Raw genomic sequence first — 21,300 nt, 5'->3', positions numbered from 1 at the left:
CTTTATGACTCTAATTCCAGTAACGTGGCAAAGACAGGCTTTTCCAACCAGCAGCCTGTGTTCCACAAAGCCATCTCAAATCGTTCAGCTAAAATTATTTTATTCTCAATTCTTGACTGAAAGAAATGCAGTTCAAGGGCTTTGTTACATTCAGTACATAGTCTATGGTGGTTGGAGAAGAATCCTGTTTGGTACCAGTCTCTGCTAATCACTTAATTAACCTTGATATCTCTGTTGCAGCAACGTTCAATCCACATCACATGCAGAGTTTCTTTTCCTGTATTTAAAAATCTGACGGAAATCAATGTAAGTATGCCAATCACCCAGTAGATACCGCAAGAAAGAAATAAACAGACCATATTGAAACTCTTCAAGGATGCCAGTTAATCGTTGCACAGCAGCCATGAGACTCCCTGGTGTGCATCTTCTGTCAACCAGCAGGACCAATTCCTCTGAACTGCAGAACAGCAATGCTGGACACCTCAACCGAGGTAGGGGGGCCTGACCACATATACAAAAAAATACTGCGGATGCTGGAAGTGTTACCATCACAGGGTTGCAGAGCAAGAAATACTATGGAACTGTCTGTCCTTTCAAGTCTGGCAGGATACACACCATTTTTCTTCCATTCTCCTTACATTCTGATCACTTAATTTGAACTATCAGCATCTTTTCTCCACCAGCACCTTCTACCCACCACCCCCAAACTATAGCATAAATGGATGACCCTCCACATCTCACTTCAGCTCTGAAGAAGACAGTCATCTAGACTCGAAATGTTAGCTTGCTTTTTCTCCATGGATACTGTCTGACCCACTGTGATCTCCAGCATTTGTTGTTTCCAGTACAGATTCCAGCATCTGCAGTAATTTGCTCCTGCATAACATCTCTACTTGGCTTAAGAAAAATATCCCCTTAACTACTTAATTCATCTTCTACCCCTTTCTTGTTTTAGCAGTCCTACCAGACTTCCACTCCAACAACTGAGGGGTCTTCAGCTCTCAAACATGCATTAGTGTTGTTCAATAATATACACCTACAAAAGGGCTCTTGTCGTGCAATGGTAGTGTCCCTACCTCTAAACCCAGAGGCCTGAGTTCAAGAACCACCTGCCCCAGTGGAGTGTAACAACATGACAGCAGGCTGATTAGAAAATATCTAGAACTACAACTGAAGTTGCACACTTCTGAATGACTGAACTTTGTCATTAAAAGCTCTGGCCACAGAATGAAGCCCAGTTTACAAATTCATGTCTATAAAGTTATCCATCACTTACCTGAGGGAAGTCAGAGCTTGCAACAGATACCAGTCAGCATTGCCTGTTTATACTGTGCATGGATTAAATACAAGACCAAAATCTTCTCACTATCCTCCAGTGTGCGTTAACCCCAAAATTACAACATTTGTTGCCCACAAAGTTTTCATTTCCCACATTAGCCATCCTTAGGACATTTCAAGAGAGACTGCAAGAGGTGTCAAATTCTGCAAGTATTTGTGCTTGCATCACCATGATAACAAAGCTTTCATATCAACCCCCTACAAATATTCCTTTTCCAGACTGACCTAACTGTCTTCAAATTCTCCTCCAGGAGGTAGCAAGACACAGGCCTAACTTTACCATCACATCCCCATGGGGATTCAGCCACAGGATCCAACTCAAGGAACCAGCTCTGTTTAACTATACTGAACACTAACCTCATCACGTAAATGGCTATTAAAAAACCTAATCAAGAGATTTGGAATTTTGTTCATTTAATCCTTGGTCCAAATCAGTAGTTGAACATAGAGGAGTCGGACATACAACACCCAGCCAGAAAACAGGGATTGCTGCACACCATCTTCAGGGAACAAAGGAGGACTCAGCCTTAATGAATAATGCCCAGTGACTTTGACCTCAGTTATCATGAAGTACTTCAAGAGGTTACTCATGGCACACCATCTCTAGCCTCCCAGATTGCCTTGATCCACTACAATTCACCTACTGTCTTAATAGGTTCAAGGCAGATGTCATCTCCCTGGCCTTACACTTATCTCTGGAACATCTGGATAATGAGAACACCTATGTCAGACTCCTATTTATTGACTTTAGCTCCATCTTCAACACCATAATTCCAACAAAACTCATCTGTAAACTTCAAGACCTAGGACTCTGTTCCTGCCCTCTATAACTGGATCCTTGACTTCCTGACCCGCAGACTGCAATCAGTAAGGATAAACAACAATACCTCTTCCACAATTATCCTCAACACCAGTGCCCGGAAGGCTGTGTATTCAGGCCCTTACTATATTCTTTACACACTCACGACTGTGACCAAATTCTGCTCTAACTCCTTTCACCAATTTGCTGATGATACCACTGTAGTGGGTCAGATCTCAAATAATTGATGAGACAAAGTACAGGAAAGACAGACAGCTTATTGGCATTGTGTAAACACAACAATCTCTCCCTCAACATTGGCAAAATGAAGGAGCTGGTCATTGACTTCAGGAAGTGGAGCGGAGGACACATCCCTGTCTGTTATCAACGGTGCTGAGGTGGAGATGGTCGAGAACCTCAAGATCCTAGGAGTAAATGTCACCAATCTATCCTGGTCGATGCTAGTCAAGAAAGCACACCAACACCACTACTTCCTCATAAGGTTAAGGAAATTCAACATGCCTACACTGACTTTTACCAATTTTTACAGATCCACCATTGAAAGCATCCTTTCCAGATGCATCACAGCTTAGTTTGGCAACTGCTCTGCCCAAGACTGCAAGAAACTACTGGATTGTGAATGCAGCCAATCATGAAAACCGGTCTTGCTTCCAGTGATTCCGTCAAAACTTCCCATTGACTCAGGAAAGCAGTTAACATGATCAAGGACCCTTCTCACCCACCCGAGTTTATACTCTCATTCATCCTCTTTTTGTATCTTCTGCCTGACGGAAAAGTTTGAAAACACATACCAGCATATTTAAGAACAGCTTCTTCCCTGCTGTTATCAGATTCATGAATGTACCCCTCATATTAGAGTTGATCTTTCTCTGCACCTTCTCTGTAGCCGCAGCATTATATTTTGCATTCTATTCTATTACGTTGATGTTCTTATTCACAGTAGGATTTGTCTGGTCAGCACAGGAAAACAATGCTTTTCACAATATCTCAGTACATGTGACAATAACAAAAAATCAAATCAAATTATTTTCTTGTTTCAGCTGACTCCCCATTTTTATAAAGGGTTCTGCTCCCTAGACCAAATACTGACAAGTCAAGAAACATTATCACCCAAAACCTAAGCGAGTCTTCAGAATGCCCGGATTCCAACAAACACTAAACCCAGTTAATTTTTGTACTTTCTAGCATCTAGTTAGAGCTCAGGTGTTCATTGTAGTCATACTGCCCTAAAGATGTGATAGACTCTATAATGCTTAAAATATCCTGTCAAGGCCTGATTGGTCAGCCTTCAAACTGTATTCTTAAACTTCAGGGTAAGAAGTAACTCATGAACCACCATCCACCACTCCACCCTCTTGCACTCAGTCCCTACACACCCCTCACCTTCCGGGTCATGAGTCACTATGGACATATGGCAGTTGGGCTGCTATGTAGCTGAAACACCAGGACAGTCTTCCAGTTTGAAAGATTGAAAGGCACACATTTTTAGCTTTGCAAGACAGTGCTGCTTTTCAATGCAGCAAGATTGTTACGTTGAGAGTGAGTGGCACCAGGAGTGAGAGTTAAGGAAAGACATCCCAACAACTGCCCTAATTGGCTGAGCTACAACTTGCTACAGATCTGAAGGTGCAGGGCAGTCAGACAGTCAGAGCCTGTGGACGGAACACAATTTTGCCTTCCCATTCTGAACTAAGTGAAAAGTCAAAATTCAAGGCAGCTTAAACAAAAGGATTCTAACAAGAATTGACCTGGGTCCACAGATCAACTATCAAAGTGAAGAATGACTATTTCCAGACAATTTAACCCACCTGAGAGGTAGACTTGCAGTTTTTAGAAGGGTGTTTTTATTTTCTTTATCAAACCCGGTCTTTTTTGACCAAATGCATTTGTGTACTTGGAGTTAAAAGAGGTCTAATTTAAGTTACAGTAGTAGGCAGTCAGGAATCTCTGCCATTTGCTAAAAAAGTTAAGCATGTCACAATAAAGAGTTATTCACTGTGAATTATGAAACCTAGTGTGAATTGCTTTTGCCCCAAGCAGCAGTCAGGTAAAATGGTCATCTTGATAGTCTAATTGGATTTCATACATTTTGTGACGGTGCAGCACCATTTTTGGCACACTGCCCTGTTAAGTCATGACAGCTATGTTGACTCTCCGATCACGTGCCACCCAAACCAAATCTCCTGCAATGACCTGGATCTTATTTGCACAGTCATGATCACTTAAGCCTCCTTTATACTTAATATTTTAGCATCACATACCCTCTCACAAATCAACCATTTCTCCAACTCCTACATTTTGTCATTCATCTCATTTACTTAGCCACTGACACCAAGCTACACGCTAAATAATAGAATTTCCTCTTTAAACATATCCTTCTCTTATATCCTGCTTGTTTCAATACTTGCAAAGAAGTTTCAGAGTGCTATTGCTTGCACAGTCCCATACAATACCCCAGCACTGAAGCTGGCTGCATCGCCACAAGACAACAACAGCTGTAAAGGAGTGAGTGAATGTTAAATCTTGAACAAAAAAAGAAGTTGCTGGAAAAGCTCAGCAGGTCTGGCAGCATCTGTGAAGAAAAAAAAAAAATCACTTAAATTTCAAGTCCGGTGACCCTTCCTCAGAATGTTAAATCTTCACTGTTTCCAGCTACACAAAACAACACCATTAACTCCAATCCAAAACAGTTTCAGTATGCAGACTGAAGGTGAATTCCTTGTGTTAATAATTTACTATTAAAACACAGGTGCACTGCAGGTACGCAGAACTGGAGGAACATAAACTTGCAGCAATTAAATACAACCTGAACACTAAAACCACTTTAGCCCAGCCTTAAGTAACACATTAATTTTAAGACTGTTACAAAATTATTTAAATTGCTGAAAAACGAGTTTTTTTTTAATTCAAGGAGACCTTGACCAGATGGGCCAATGGGCCAAGGAGTGGCAAATGGAGTTTAATTTAGATAAATGTGAGATGTTGCATTCTGGTAAGGCAAACCATAGCAGGATTTGTGCAGTTATTGGTAGGGCCCTGGACAGTGTTGCCGAACAAAGAGACCTAGGATACAAGTACATAATTCCTTCAAAGTGGAATCACAGGAAGACAGGGTGTTGAAGACAGTGTTTGAGATTATTGCCTTCATTGGTCAGAATATTGAATATAGGTGTTTGGACTTCATGTTGAGGCTGTACAGGACAATGGTGGGGCCAATTTTAAAATACAGAGAGGAAAAAGATTTAAAGGGGACTGCAGGGGCAACTGTTTCCATGCAGAGGTTGGAAATAAGCTGCCAGAGGAGGTGGCGGCAGCAGGTACGATTACAACATTTGAAAGGCATCTGGATGGGTATATGAATAGGAAAGGTTTAAATAGATATGGACCAAATGCTGGCCCAGGTTAGGATATCTGGTCAGTGCATGTGAGTTGGATTGAAGGGTCTGTTTCCCTGCTGCATGACTCTATGACATGAGCTTTTCAGACAAGGTTAAAAAAATTGTTTAGCAACCCCTGAAAAAGGCTCCTAGATTGCCAGCACCCCGGTTCAGACATACCAAAGTACCCATCCTTTGAAACATGAAAAGCTTTAAGGTAAGGAATTGCTTGCATGTGGCAAGCAGAGTGAACCACTTTTTACATTTCATATTCAATCAAAAGATCACAGCTACTCCCTCCTTTAACTGCTGTAGGCACAGACAAAGGAAAGCCTGCACCCAAAACAAGAGATTGCAATGGAGGGCAATCTGGACATTACACTATCTTAGCTGGGAAAGCCAATAAGAGCAGTTGAGTAGAAACTGCACATCTATGTTCAGTTTTGAAATAAAGACGTTAGTTAAGCAGGTTCTTCTCACGTCATCACAAAGCACTCGACAGTCAAACTTTACAGTACCTTTTCAAGTACAATCCTGACTGTAATGCATTGAAAGACAGCAGCCAATTTGCACACAGCTAGGTCCATATAAACATTGGGGTAAAATGACCAGATAATCCCTTTGTGATTCTGATGGAGGGATACATTTTAGCTAGGACACTGGGAAGACATTCCATGCTCATTTCTCAAATATTACAGTACAGAATCTTAAATTCAGTTGTTCCTTTTGGGCCAAGCACACAAGGCTAGATAAGGAGGAGGAGACTGAGCTGGAATGCTTGCAATGAAGTTGGAAAGAGAGGTTGAGAACTGGGCTCATCTAGGATCTATAGGTGTGAGGCAACAAAATCACAACAGGTCAGACAGCATCTGAGCAGCAGGAAAGTGAACGTTTCGGGTTGAAACGTCTGGCTCCAACTGATGAAAGATTAGTTAAGTAAAACATTAAAATATCCATTCCTCCCTCCACACTTGCTCCGAATCTGAAGAGTATTTCCAGCATTTTGTTAAAATTCAGGAACATTATCAACTGTAAGTTACATTTCTTACTATCAGTTCAGCTCAATAACATTCTTGCCTTTAGTCAAAAGAACTTGAGCATACACAATCTAGACTAGACATTTAAGCCAGTTCAACATCAACTGGACCAACGCTCAAAGTTCAGTTCTGCAAAGGAGACATCAAACGGTGTCTCACAGTTCCAATTTATTAAAGGGAAGAATCAAAGAGAGTGGGGCATATTCTGTTATATATTCATTTTTCAACCAACCCCAAGAGAGACCTGAAATAATTGCATTCCTGTTTATGGTATCTTGGTGTGCACAAAAATGACAGTCACTTCTGCCTACAATCATTAGTATGACTGCACTTCAAAAGGAATCTAAATCTACATAAAAAGCTGAGACACAAGACTTTTTTGTGCAAGCCTTCCTTTTAAAACAAGCATACATCATGCCTGGCCCACGTCACTATCCTGATAAATCTGAGGAGGCTGGCTGACTTATCCTCTTAACCTTCTCTGCTGATGAGCCAAGCTTCTGCTTGGTGCTTTTACTGAGAACTACATCTCAGGAAATTTGAAAAGTATTGCAATTATTTTTAAAGTTGAGCATAATTAAATCATTAAACACTGAATTATATCTTTCCAATGGTGCACTGAACAAATGTTCAAATATATAGACAAAAAGACAAAATAAAATTATTCCCACACCAAACTGTACAAGTCTACAAATATTTGCTTACACCTCATCTTTATCAGACAATTCTCAACAATAAGACTGCAGCTGTTAACTGAGCCCTTTCATGTTAGATTACAGGACAAGAATGTTGTTTGAGCTTGCAAGCAAAATGAAACATTGAACTGATACATTTCGACATAGTATGGAAGATACTATGCAAAAACAAGCCAGATTCAGCGATATCAGGCACATTTACTTTGTTTATATCTTACAACGGTGTCTATAGTTCAGAAGTATTTAATTGGCTGTAAAGCACTTTGAAACCTATAAAGTTGTGAAAATTGCTCTAAACAAACATTTCCCCCCGCGATTAATGCACCCTGAAATATTCTAGCTTTCGAAGTTATTTCTAAAGCCAGTTGATTTATTTGATCATGAATAAAATCTTTGCAACACTATAACACTGGGGAAAGGTGACATTACCGATTACCTCAGCCGAGTCGTGAAAATAAATCCAAGACTGCTTCAAAGAAATATGAAACCAAGTCCACTACCCGAAATGCAATAACGGCATTATCTTCGGTTTATCCAACCAGGGCTAATTCTAAACTTTTGCTCTTCAGCGTCCGTTTTACCTTTCTAAAAAAAAACTTAAATCACTATTAAAACTGTCAGTATTAAAAGTCCTGCTAGAGCTATTCTCTTAACAAAAAACGCATCCAAATTAATATTTTTTTTAGTTTAACTAGAAAACATTGCCAGCATTCGATGCGTTGCAATGCTCCTTTACCGCGCGAATGGTTTAAGAATATCAGTCAGTATCCATCCAAGGAGTATAGTGTTTGAAAGCTTAAGGAAAAGTCAATTTATTGATTCTAACAACAATCTACCCTCTTCAAATTTTATCACTGCATGTAAACACTGGATCTATAACTGGCATCTCTAACTTGCGAGGAGCAACAAAAAAAAGCCTAATTACTTCCTCTACAATTAGGTAACACGTTTGATATCGGTCTCGTCCCACTCACTTGACACCACCTCACTACCGATATCTTTTGGAACCCGTCTGACGGCACCAAAAATGCTTTATGCATTTAATCACAAAAAAAACGACGATTTCCAGCAAATTAAACCGCTTCAACATTTTAAAAGGCACGTTACCTTCCAGGGAAGCTAAGCGGTGTTACAAGCGACTGCGGTCACGGAACAGAACGAACTTTATAAATGGGCAAGAGTCGAAATCATTTTCTTTACATGAGCTGTCGTATTCATTAGAAATTAAAGTTTTGCTTTTAAACATAAAGAGCCGGGGCGACGACTCCTTTTCCGTCTTGCATTAAGATTACTGCAAGGTTATCTGTGGGGCGAGGGGGAGAGTTTGCAGGGAGATCCTGGCTGGTGTTGAGGGCTTGCCTTCTTGCCTTCTTACCTTCGCCTGTCTATCACCAGCCGAGGCGACAACGACCAGAACCCCAGGGACCAAAGAAGCCGATCCCCACCGAGGGCCCCAAACCCACTCCTCTCCTTTAGGCCACGCCGCCAAACCGTAAACACAACGAGAGAAAGTTTCTCTACTCCCCCTCCTCCTCCTTTCTCCTCGTTCTTTCCTCCGCACACATTTACGGATCTCCGACCCTTACCTCGGCAACAGACCGCCTCCTTCGCGAATGTCACTCCTTTCACTTCCAACTGAGTGCTCTTGCTCGACGGCTCCACCCCTAAAGCCGACGTCGCACCCGGGCCCGAACAGCATGTCGGGATTTGTAGTCTCTACCCCTCCGGACCAGTGAATAGAAAGACGGAGAACGTTGTGGAAGTGTGAAACTACAACTCCCGGCATGCATGCAAGCCAACGGCGCTCTGCACCGGCGTGGGGCCACAACGGCTCCAAAGGTAACCGCCCCGCCCCCTTTTTGGGGTGTAGCGGACACTGGGAGTTGTAGTGCACCTACTATCCAAGCGCCGCTCTATCCCACCGCAGCAGAACTACAACTCCCAGCGGGCCCCCAACAAACGCATGCGCACTCTTTCCTTGGCAACGAGGGAAAGCCGAAGGGACAGGGGAGGCGGGATGTGTTTGGGGTGGGGGGGTGTAGAGGTGGAAAGTGAGTATTCAATTTTTCCTCATCGGGTAAAAGCTCCCTTGGCCCACAAAGGCAAAACAATCGTCACTGTGATAAGCGTCGACGGGGAGATAGTCATAACTTTTTCCCCCTCCGCCCCTCAGAACAATCAGCGAGTGCCCGAATTTTACAATAAAATCGCGGAATCTCATTCCCATTGGATTTTCTCCAAGGATTTAAGGTCGATCCCAAGCTTTATTTAAAGAAAAGCTTTCCTTTAAACCCCACCAACCCCCGCGCGTGCGTAATCTTTAAATTGCGGCTCGTTACGCCCCTTCGTCATCGCATCGGTCACGCCCCCAAGCCCCGCACATCACCGTTGCCAACAATGCATCGGTTACCTAGCAACCACGGGCTGCGCAAGGTGTTGTGCAATGAGTGTATCCAGTGCTGCAAAAGAGATCTCTCTTTGGAGAGTGTCAGTATTTATAGGGGAATCCCCAGGGGATAGTGACAGTATTTACAGGGTGATCCCAGGGGAAGTGTGTCAGTATTTACAGGGGGATCCCAAGGGGAGTGTGTCAGTATTTACGGGGGATCCCAAGGGGAGTGTGTCAGTATTTACAGGGGGATCCCAAGGGTAGTGTGTCTGTATTTACAGGGGAATCCCAAGGGGAGTATGTCAGTTTTTACAGGGAGACCTCAAGCGTTGTGTCATTTGCAAAGGGTGTGTGTCAATACTTACAAGGGGATCCACAGAGGTGTGTCTCAGTATTTGCAAGCGGGATTCTCTGGAGGAGAGTGTGTCAGTATTCAGAGGAGTGTCCTAAGGGGAGTGTGTGAGTATTCACAGGATAATTCCCTGGAATGTCAGTATTCACAATGGGTTCCCCCTGTGGATTGTATCAATATTCATCAGGGGACCTCCAAGGGAGTGTGTCAGTATATACAGGTGATCTCCAAGAGTGTATGTCAGTATTCACAAAGAAGACCATCATCATCCTGGTGCCAAAGAAAAACCATCCAGCATGCCTCAATGACTACCAGCCAGTGGTTCTGACCTCCATAATTATGAAGTGTTTCAAGGGGTTAGTCATGGTTCAGATCAACTGCAACCTACCAAAAATTGCCTTAATCCTTTGCAATTTGCCTAGTAGCACAACAGGTCCACAGCAGATGCCATCTCTCTGGCCCTATACTCATTTTGGAAATTCTAAATAAAAAGGATACCTAGATCAGGCTCCTACTTATTGACTACAGCTCCGCCTTCAACACCATAATTCCAAAAAAACTCATCTGTAAAGTCCGAAACTTAGATATCAGCTCCCCTCTCTGTAACTGGATCCACAACTTCCTGACCCATAGACTGCTAACAGTAAGAGCAGGCGATAACACCTTCTCCACAATAATCCACAACACCGGTGCCCTGCAAGGCTGTACACTCAGCCCCTTATTGTACTCCTTACAGATTTATAACTGTGTGGCCAAATTTCGCCCCAACTCTAGTTACAAGTATGCGGTCATCACCACCATTGTAGGTCAAATCTCAAATGACAAGATAAAATACAGGAAAGAGACTGAGTGCTTAATGACATGGTGTAAAGACAACAGTCTCTCCATCAAATCAGCAAAATGAAAAAAAAACTGGTCATTAACTTTGGAAAACGGAGTGGAGGGCATGACCCTGTCTACATCAATGGTGCTGAGGTTGAAGTGGTCGAAAGCATCAAGTTCCTGAGAGTAATGATCACCAACAATCTGTCCTGGTCCACCCACGTCGATGCGACAGTCAAGAAAGTACAGCAATATCTCTACTTCCTTAGGAGGCTAAGGAAATTTGGCATGTCCACAAGAACTCTTAGTAGTTTTTGTAGATAAACCATAGAAAGCATCCTATTTGGATGATTTGAGATTCGATGACTGAGCCATGTAAGGAGATAGTTGTACAGACCTGACTCCCTCAAAATATATTAAGAAGGTAATCTAGACTGTAACATTTCATTATTTTAAAGGTAAGTGTAAGATGCTGTGTTCTGGATGCAATTTGATTGATCAAACTACTCAACATTAAGCAAAACACAATTTATTGAAACACTATAGTTAAAATACAACAAAAAAAAAACTTGGAAATAACTTAACACTATTGGAAAACTTAACAGAATAGTCGACCCAATAACTATTACTAATTAACTGCTCCAACGTAGTAACATTCCATAAACAGCCTTGGCAAAGGTAAATTCAGAAAACAGGTTTGACTAACATGCAATCCTACGGCCCAGGAAGAGAACCACCAGCTTTGGGCTGTAAATGAGAGAGGGAAAAATAGCTTTCAATTCAAGACCCCAACAGCAACTGCTGGTGAAAACTAAAACCTAAAAATCCCTGGTTCTCTGCGTGGGAGCTTGACTACACTGCATTCAGACTGCTTCTATTGTTCCAGATTTCAAAAAAACACACAAGGCCTCACAAGTTGTTTATTTTCTCATAGACTGCTCAGTATCTGTCCCCCAATCTCTAAAAGAAACCAAGACAAAATATACCTCTTAAAGCCATTCCATCGTCACACAGGGAACCAGAAACTCAATCGATTTAGATATTAAAGAGTGTTAAAGGAAAAGGGAGAGAGAGAAAGAAGATATTGTGGTTTACTATTGTGCATTAGAAACTAATGAGAGTGTTTCCATAGCTAGACCACATAGATTGCAATCACTGGCTTCAGCACAGCCAGAGCCCAAGGAAGGGGAATGTAAATAGAGGAACACAGCAGTCCAGGCAGCATCAGAGGAGCAGGAAAGTTGATGTTTCAGGTCGGGAGCCTTCTTCAGAAATGGGGGAGGGGAAAGGGAGCTCAGAAATAAATAGAGAAAGGAGGGGTAGGGTCAGGGAAGGTAGGTGGGATGGTGCAGGTAGGGAGCGGTGGGGATTGGTCAGTGAGGGGAGGGATGGATAGGTGGGAGAGAAGATAGACAGGTTGTGTCAGGTCAAGGAGGCAAGGATGAAAGGGAGGGTTGGTCATGGGATGAGGCCGGAGATGGGGAGATTTTGAAACTGGTAAAATCCACATTTAGGACATTGGGCTATAGGCTCCTGAGGCGGAATATGAGGTGCTGTTCCCCTCCTGTCTCTATTTATCTGAGCTCCCTGCCCCCTCCCCATTTCTGAAGAAGGGTCCCAACCAGAAACATCAACTTCCCTGCTCCTCTGATGCTGCCCGTCCTGCTGCGTTCCTCCAGCTCCACACTGTGTTATCTCTGACTCCAGCATCTGCAGTTCTTACTATCTCTAGGAATGTAAATAGGTTTTTATTCTCTGCTGCTCAAGTCTTGGGCAATAGACCCAGCTGAAAAATAGATATTTTCCAATCAACCTGTTCAGAGATATTATGACACAGCTCTGGAGCAGATGGGACTTGAATCCAGGCCTCCCAGCTCAGAGGGATGGGTACTACCAAGTGTCCCTCCCAATTCAAAAATAGCTGCTGCACAACAGACGGAGCTACGATGCTACCAGTAGTCAAACAGCCTCCCGGCCATTCACCATCTTGATGGACGCGGATGGAATGGTTCCTTCGATGAGAGGCTGAGGAACATCCCTGAGATAGATTCCACAGGAGGGCGATGGTGATAAAATTGATTGGAAAGTGGTTCAATCCTTCTCCACTATTATATGTTGCTTCCTGAACCAAATATTCAGTCTCCCTCAACTTGCTGATTGGTCCGGTGTCAGTCTAGAACTCGGGTATAAGTCAGATTCAGAAATGATGCCAGCCACTTTGACTCAACACGTTACTGAATCAGCGAAAAGAATTAAGGGAAACTTAAATGTTAATTGACAAATGTGGATTCCAAATCCTCTTAACTCCATCCAGTGAAACAGCAATCATGTCTGGGAGAGTGATTACATGGTTTATTTTATGTTAAGAGTACTGAAACAATTTGGGAACTGACAAGTGTGCACAGCATGTCAGCTTTCCATTTTCACATCTTGTTCAGAAAATTAAGCACAAAGTGTTAGTTTTAGGATATTAAGTTCTCACATTAAATAGAAGTGTACTCCCATTGCTAAACACAATTAGCTGTCGTACAGGGGAAGGAGGTTTGTTAAGTACATGTTTAAGAGTTAAAAGCTCCAAGGCGTTTAGACTCTTTTCCAAAGAATGAGGCATGGAGAAAGAGGCTGCATATTTTCAAATAAGAGAGAGGGAGGGATGGCAGGTCTGAGCTTGTGTTCCAGACACAGCAATTGTATCAATTAATGTTTTGAGTGATCTGGCCTAGACATCATGCTGCCAGGCAATCAGACACGGGGGTAGAAATTGGAGTTTCGTTGCGCCCATTTTTCAGGGGAAGAATGGGTGTAACACACAGCAGTGTCCTGCATACAATCCACACTGGGATTTATTTGGAGGATAATTTGGAAACTAGCACAGTACCTATCTTGTAAACTAGACTCTCCACTCCACCCCACCCCCACCAAACATGTGCAAGCTAGTTGTGGCTACAACTTGGTTATAATTTTGGAAGGCTCCATTAATTAAATTAGGGAGAACACAAATTCCAATAATCATCCTGGTAGTGTTACAATACCTCCAGGGGCTCTTGTGGCACAGTGGTAGTTTCCATGCCTCTGAGTCAGGAGACCTGGATTTGTGTCCCACCTGCCCAAAAGTATATCATAACATCTTCGAACAAGTTGATTAGAAAGTATCTGCAGCATTTCCAGGCCATGCTGCCTTCTCACAACGCTCAAATGAAGGGTGTCTAATCTCACACATGCCTTCAGGTGTAGCAACATCAGCACTGACCTGAGAGACACAGGGGTTCAGCTTTAATTCACCAACCAGTTATGGGCTATGGGGTTACGCAAATCACCCTTTAAATAAGCGATAAAACAAGGATGGTAAGGCTATACAGAAAGTTTCCTCACATCTCCTTCCTGGTTCTGCTAACACTGAAAAAGATTTTCCTTGAGTTTCAAATGCTTCATTCAATGGAATTAGGAAGTAGTTTTGGCTGGAGGATTGAATAGACACAAGGAAAACATTTCTACTTAGAACAGAATACAAAGGCTTAAGCACACAGACCAACAGATTCAAGAACAGCTTCTTCTCCACTGTTGTTAGACTTTGAATGGACCTCTCAAATTTTAAAGTTAATGTTGACCTTGCTGTTTGTGCACCTTATCTGCAGCCATAACATTGTATTCCTCGCTCTGTTCTATTACCCTAATGCACTTTGTATGGTATGATCTGCCTGTCCTGCTTGCGGAACAAAACTTTTCGCTGTACCTAGTTACATGTGACAATAATAAATTAAATCAGAACTGGAGATAACACAGTGTGGAGCTGGAGGAACACAGCAGGCCAGGCAGCATCAGAAGTGCAGGAAAGTTGACATGTTGGGTCGGGACCCTTCTTCAGAACTGGAGATCATCAATATAAAACAGTCCTTATGGAATTCAGGACAAACTGCTTTACTCAGAGAATGGTAAGAATGTAGGTTGACGTGAATAGTGTTGAAATATTGAAGGTGAACCTGGACAAACATAAAAAGGAGAAACAGTAGGATATGCTGCAAACTATAATGAAAGGACTGGGACCATAGCCAGCAGTGTGAAGTAGATTGACTGAATGGGCTGTTTGTGTCATTTAGCATGAACGGAACTAAACTGAACTCTGTTTGCAAATTACAGAGTCAAAGCAACTTGTTCCTTGCAGGTTGTTTTGCAAAAATTCACACCTACAAAGACAACCAGCAAGACTTCAGGAAACAACTTGTATGTCCAAGAACAGCAAGAATCAGAAGACAGCGAAAGAGAGGCTGAAATTAATCAATCTGAAATTCCTGGCCCAGTGGCAGTCATAAGTACATGGGTTTCTCAAACTCAACACAGAAAGAAGTGAGGCTGACCCTCAAAGTGAAGGACGGAGGGAGTGCAGCATTATCACAGATGCTGCCCTTTTGGGCAAACACTAGACTGAGGCCTCGTTTGTCCTCTCATGTCACTGTAACAGATTCCATGCCACTATCACACCCACTAACAAAGGTTGGAAGTACAAAGTCCGTAATCTGATTGTGTTGTTCACGGGCACATATTGAATTGAAAGAAACCGAGTTAAGATTTTCTTTCTTTCTTCATACGTTCTCGTACGTCTGTGATGAAGTAGTTGGAACAAGTATTAGACCAGAAGACAGACCGTAAACTGGATCGATCATGATACAAAAATAGTGTAATATTCAGCTGTCAGCTGGTAACATAGAAAGTGGTGTGGTTAATCAGACCCTGTCTGGGTAGTGCATTCCTGAACCTCATGCAGGATTGAAGGATTGCTTGCATTCTGTTTGGAACATACTCCTGTGTTCTGTACAGTCTAATTCCTGGTGTTGTGTGACATACTGCCCTCTAATGGTACACTGGCTAATTACTGTTGTTGCTTTCTCACTCAGGTATATTTAATAAGTAAAATTAAATCGTGGAAAAACTTCAGCTTGTACACAGAGCCATTTGGGGCACTGTTACCAATCACCTCATAATTACAAACCATTCTTACAGGTATACAAACAGGAACAGGAGAAAGCCATTCAATCCCTTGAGCTTGTTCTACCATTCATTTAAATTCTGGTTTCTCTGTATCTCACCTTCCCTTGCTTCCACAATCTCATCATAGAATCCCTACACCATGGAACCAGGCCCTTCAGCCCAACAGGTCCACACCACCCTATGGAGCATCCTACCCAGGCCCATTCCCCTATAACCCACCTAATTTACACATCCTTGGACACTATGGGCAATTTAGCACGGCCAATCCAACTAGCCTGCACATCTTTGGACTGTGGGAGAAAACCAGAGCACCCAGAGGAAACCCACACAGACACGGGGAGAATGTGCAAACTCCACACAGACAGTCGCCCGAGGGTGGGATCAAACCCAGGTTCCTGCTGCTATGAGGCTGCAGTGCTAACCACTGAGCCACCGTGCCACTAATACTTCAATACCCTTGCCCAACAAAATCTATCATTCTCAATTTGCAAATTCTCAACTGGCCAACCAACCCCAAAAAACATTTGGGGGAGAGAATTTCAGATTTTAGCCTCTCTTTGAGTGGAGGAGTGCTTCCCAGTATGAACCTGCAAATGCTTAACTCTGATTTAAAGATTCTTACCCCTGCTTTTGGATATCCCTGCACGCCAAAAAAAAACAGTTTCAGTCTATTAACCCTATTGTACCCTTCAACCATAAATACCTTAGCCAGATTACCCCTAATCTTCCATAATGAAGAGACTACAAATGCAACCTATGCTATTACAATCCTGGATCAGGCCATCAATTTATGTTACAATCTGGATACAGAACATTAACTTTTATGTTTGTTTCTTTTACCTATTTTACATATTATACATCTCTGGAGCAGGTGGGCGTTATGGAAGTTCAGTGGTAGGGAAGTTACCACTATGCTACATGTAGACAAAATATGAGATCCAAAAGACTTACTAAGAAAATAAATCCACAAGATTGCACAGTGTGACCAAACAACAATAAATGTTTCTTTACAATTTAGAACAGTAATAAAATCTATAAATACATGTACAATTTATTTCTGACACCCAGGAAATTAAAATGTGGTAAATATAGGTAATATACTGTGATTGAACATCCCACAACACACAAGTTGCCAATGCAATCAAGATAGATCACACAAATTTCACTGCAATTTCCCCTAATGTTAATGACACTGTGGGTCATCAGTCTCTCAAAACTTCACAAGGGACAACAATTCTTTACTTTTGTTGATCTGGCCTTGAAACTCCCTCTCGAGAGCTGGTTCATCATGGACTGCTTAAGCAATTGCTCCTGTTCTGGTCAATCATCTTCCTTTCCTCGATCAATGCATCTCTGGACTCTGAAACTGCACTCCAGTATTTATTCACAAGTTTAACTCCAGCTCTTCACCAACAGCTAACTTCAAGCTGAAACTGCCCCAAGGTTTTTCATTAAACTCTACTCTTGCTGAGCAATTACATCCACCAAATCCTGCCTTTGGCCTTTTCAATCCGTACTTTCAACTGTATTGAATTATTAGTGCCACATGGCCTCTTCTGCGTTCCCTACAGCTCCCCTGACATCTTGAGCCCTCGCAACACAAAGCCTGTGTAGTTCAATTGCCTTCTGAGCAGGACAGCCAAAAGCAGCATTGCTAAACATGAAGTATAAACCTCTCTATCTGTCTCTTTCTCCCGCTTCCCCTCACTGCCAGTAACTTTTGAACTCCTCTTCAGTGACCCCCGAACTGTCCTGAAAGACCTATAGAAAAGAATTGTGTGTCACCATCTAGCAACTATCACTTGCAACTCTGGTTCCATAAATGTCACCAAACATTGATTATGCGAAGGCACCTTCTGTACAAAAAAAAGACCCAAACAAAAATAAGGATTCATCACCACGCAAACTCAACAATTCATAAACAAAGAACTAACACTTCTATTTGAAAGAATAAGGGCAGAAATTTCATCAGAAAATCATCACCTCCAAATCTAACAGCTTTGCTGTTAGGTTAGAATCCTAAAATCCCTCCATACCTTCACCATACATTATCCCAGCATTTGTTGCCCATCTCTAATTGCCCTTGAGAAGATGGTGGTGAGCTGCTTTTTTGAACTATGGTAGTCTTACCCTTCCTCTGGGTCTAAAACAGCAGATTACCTTCCTTAAATAGCAATCAAGGTGATGTCATGGCCACTATTATTGATACCGACCATCTTATTGCAGATTTATTTAGTCAATCGAATGTAAATCCTCCAGCTTCCCAGGTGAGATTTGAACTCATATCTACAGATTATGGATTCCAGGACAAAGCAGCCCTCTTAGTTGGGATTCCATCCACCACATTCAACATTCACTTCCTCCACCACTGAAGCTCAGTAGCAGCAGTGTGTACCATCTACAAGATGCACTACAGCAGCATACCAAGGGTCCTCAGACAGCACCTTCCATACTTGTGACTTATACCATCTAGAAGGACAAAAAGCAGCAGATGCATGGGAACACCACCTCCTGCAAGTCCCAAAGCAGACAACATACTGACTTAGAACCATTTCATTGTTCCTCCACTGTTATTGTGTCAAAATCCTGGACATCCCTTCCTAATGGCACTGTGGGTGTACCTACACCAAATAGACCTGAACGATTCAAAAAGGTGACTCACCAGGGTAATTAAAGATGAGCAATAAATGCCGAGCCAGCCAGAGATGAGATCTTAACAAAACGCTGGCCAGGGTTTGTCTCCCAGTGTCTCAATGTGCAATCCGCTTATGGTTCTTTCTCACATTCTAGAGTTCTGCATTATTCTTGCCTTAATTTACTGTACAAGAGTAATTTGTTGTTGGGGTTAACACTGGTTCCTGCCCTTCCAATGACTCTCCTTCCTCGCACACCCCCAAACCATCAGAATGTCCAACCTTGGGTCTCACCTGGACCACAGGTATGTAATATTGTGCCCATACTGAAGTAGCTTTATTGACACACTCCCTCCAGCTCTCCATTGCCATCGCTCCATTAGCTTTCACTCCTGTTCAAAGCGACGAGGTTACAAGTCTCTGATTTTCCTGTGGCTTTGACCTGCACCCCTATTGTTGTGTCACCAAATCATCAAAGGAAACCCCAAACTCAAAGAAAATATGCAGCAGTCAATCGTCAGTCTCACTGTGAACATCCCCTTTGCTTCTGAGCTGTGCTAGGATCAGAGGAACTAGAATGAGCAACAGGTGAATTTAAGGGTCTGGGTTTCTGATGCTGAGGCTTCCCTTCACTCCTCCATTTCACTGCACCCCCCTCCCCCCAACAAAAACAAACCTACAGGCATTGGTCAGTGTCTGTCAGTCATCCCATGTAACAATGCGATAATGGCACATGTTTTGTATAAGACTTCATCAGCCCCAGTGCCACCATGGATTGAGGTTGGCAAGGGGGATAGATTTAGTGTAGGAGGGGAATTTCACGAGTTCTCTTTTTCCTCTGTGGTTTGCCTATCCCAGAGAGTCAGAAGACTGAGGAACATGAGAGAGAGAGATATAGGGAGTGTTTCTTCAGTCTATTCCTGTTATCACAAAGTGTGAGGGAAGGGCTAGGTTTGTACTTGCCTGTCAATATCTGCATTCATTTGTCACGCTTTAGTCTACAGCAGAGAATCCCCTTGAAAACTCAGTGTCCGAGTGTCCTATTGTTGGGCAACTAGCCTGTGGACTTGGAGGTGGTGGTCCACTGGTCAGAACATGAACTAAGTTCCAGTGCAATTCATTGGATTCAGGGAGGTGGGAGAGAACACTGGATGGAATTTAGTCAATATCGCTGAAATAGTACTATATTTCTATTATACAAGGCTGAGGGTGGCCTGATTGAACTCATAGGCTTTGATTAGGTAGATGCAGCGAAGATGTTTCCATTTTGGGGGGAGACCAGAACTATTGGTCATTAGCTTAGTAAGTAATAAATCCAACTGGGAATTCAGGAGTTACCTAGAGAGAGGGGAGAATGTGAAACTTACTCCCACAGGGAGTGGTTGAGGTAAATTCTATTGATGTTTAAGCAGAAGCCAAATAAACACATCAAAGAGAAAGGAGTAGAACAGTAGATAAATAGATAGACAGACAGAACAGTACAGCACAGGAATGGGCCCTTTAGCTCACCATGTCTGTGCTGACCATGATGCCATTCTAAACTAATCTCATCCGCCTGGACATGGTCTGTATCCCTCTATTCCCTGTCCATATGTCTATCTAAATGCCTCTTAAATGTTTGGTGGGATGATATAAAGGTGAGATGAAAGGGTTGGGAGAAAGCACATGTGAAATAGAAACACTCGGATGGGCAGACATTTCAAATGGCCTGTGCCTCTGCTGTTAATACAATTGAATTAAACAGAGTTTACAGCTTAGAAGCAGATCATTTAGCTCAGATAGACTGTGTAGATTACAGATTAGTGTATGCAGGCACTTTCGTCTGATGTTTGCTCCCTACCTTCCATATCCTTTTCGCCTCACACTGTCTGGGTCTTTTCAGAGATGGACCTACATTGAAGGTCACATCACAGCATTCACCAGTTCCCAGTGGTGCATCGAGAACACAAAGCCTTAGGACTGGAGATGTACAGGGGACTCCGTCAATGATGTTAATTCTGTTTGAAGATGATGATCCAGGCCCTCATGTCGATGATGCAGCCTCTTCTGTTAAAACCAGGCACATGGAACATGACGACAGTGCCAGCACAAACGGCCTATCGTTCCCAGGTATTCAGGTGATAAGCTCAGCAAATTATCTTCAACAGACCAACAGACATTAAAAATTACATCACCTCAGAAATTAGGAAGTGAGGATATGGGTGTCACTGGCAAGGCCAATATTTGTCGCCCATCCCTAATTATCAATGACCTGACTGGCTTGCTAGGACCACTTCGGAGTCAACCATGTGGCTGCAGGTCTGGACTCATGTAGGTCAGACCTGGTAAGGACTGGAGGTTCCCTTCCCAAATGGGAATTAGTGAAGCAGCTGGTTTTTTACAATAATTGATGATAGTTTCATGGTCACCATTACTGAGACTCGCTTTAAATTCCGTAATTTTTGAGGTTCAAGAAGGCAACTCACCACCACCTTCTCAAGGCCCTCGAGGGATGAACAATAAATGTTGGACCAGCTTGAGAAAAGCACACGCCTGGAATTAATGAGAAGTTATTCAATAAATTTCACCAGCTGCCCTGGTGAGATTTGAACCAATATCTCCAAAACATTAGCCTGGGTTACGGGATTATGAGTTCAGTACCATTACCAATATACCTAATGCTCTTCGGGAGGGTTTAAACTAATTCAGCAGGGGGATGGGAACCTGAATTGTAGCTCCAGTGTACAGGAGGTTGAGAGTAGTGAGGTCATGAATAAGGTTTCAAGGTCGCAGGAGTGTACTGGCAGGCAGGAAGGTGGTTTGAGGTGTGTCTACTTCAATGCCAGGAGCATCCGGAATAAGGTGGGTGAAC

At 42.7% G+C, this 21,300-nt stretch overlaps 2 protein-coding genes across 2 annotated transcripts in view; one reads left to right on the top strand and one right to left on the bottom strand.

Annotated features, from left to right (window-relative positions):
• Positions 1–8,929, bottom strand: part of LOC109935467 (signal-induced proliferation-associated 1 like 3) — a 180,972-nt gene extending 172,043 nt beyond the window's left edge. Inside the window, exon 1 of the mRNA XM_048618382.1 lies at positions 8,854–8,929. The gene's annotated coding sequence lies outside the window, so the exon portion shown is untranslated. The remainder of the gene's footprint in view (positions 1–8,853) is intronic.
• Positions 1–21,300, top strand: part of LOC109924783 (mitogen-activated protein kinase kinase kinase 10-like) — a 285,189-nt gene that overhangs the window by 176,566 nt on the left and 87,323 nt on the right. The gene's annotated exons all lie outside the window — the stretch shown is intronic.

The sequence above is a fragment of the Rhincodon typus genome, chromosome 39 (assembly GCF_021869965.1).
Source record: "Rhincodon typus isolate 14 chromosome 39, sRhiTyp1.1, whole genome shotgun sequence".
NCBI classification, from domain to species: Eukaryota; Metazoa; Chordata; class Chondrichthyes; order Orectolobiformes; family Rhincodontidae; genus Rhincodon; species Rhincodon typus.
The sequence above is the reverse complement of the archived record's forward strand: the minus strand, read 5'-3'. Positions and strand labels throughout refer to the sequence as shown.